The sequence below is a fragment of the Myotis davidii genome, unplaced genomic scaffold (genome assembly GCF_000327345.1).
Source record: "Myotis davidii unplaced genomic scaffold, ASM32734v1 scaffold520, whole genome shotgun sequence".
Taxonomy (NCBI): domain Eukaryota; kingdom Metazoa; phylum Chordata; class Mammalia; order Chiroptera; family Vespertilionidae; genus Myotis; species Myotis davidii.
The window spans coordinates 1,881,820-1,882,546 of NW_006292908.1; positions in this window are offsets into that span (position 1 = coordinate 1,881,820).

Sequence of the window (727 nt, forward strand, 5' to 3'; positions counted from 1 at the left end):
CACAGTGCCACAGGTAAACGTCACCCGTGTCAGCATTTTCCCAAGCGAGCCCTGACTGGCTACGTGAATCCCACCGCTTCCCTCCTCCCAGCCGGGGACCTGAGAACATGAATGACAGTGGCCTCTGCTCTCCTGTCTGTTCTGTGCCACAGCTGTGAGAGCATGGCTCTGGGCTATTCATGTTCCTATGTGAGCGTCTGACCATCTTCCCACAGGACAAAACCATCTTCTACCACCTCTTACTTATAACTTTTTAAAAAACATTTATTGATTTCAGAGAGGAAGGTAGAAGGAAAGAGAAATAGAAACATCAGTGATGAGAGAATCATCGATCGGCATGACTCCCCATGAGGATCAAGCCGGCAACCCGGGCATGTGCCCTGACCGGGAATTCAACTGTGACCTCCTCATTTATAGGTCAACACTCAACCCCTGAGCCACACGGTCTGGGCACTTATAACTATGTTTTAAAGCAAATTGGCAAGCTAATATTTTAAGTACTTTGATAAGTAATTATTTACAGATATGTCAAAGTAATCATAAATTTGTTTAGGAGGCTAGATTTGTGAGAAATTACGTTTTTCTATTTCCAAAGAGAGATGTTTAACGTCCCTTTCTACTTAAGGGGAGTGTGTCATCCCAGGGACTATGGAGTGCTTACCTTGACCCTCAGGACTTCTGAGGGGGTTCCCACAACTGGGGCACTTTGGTGCCAAATTTCATCCAT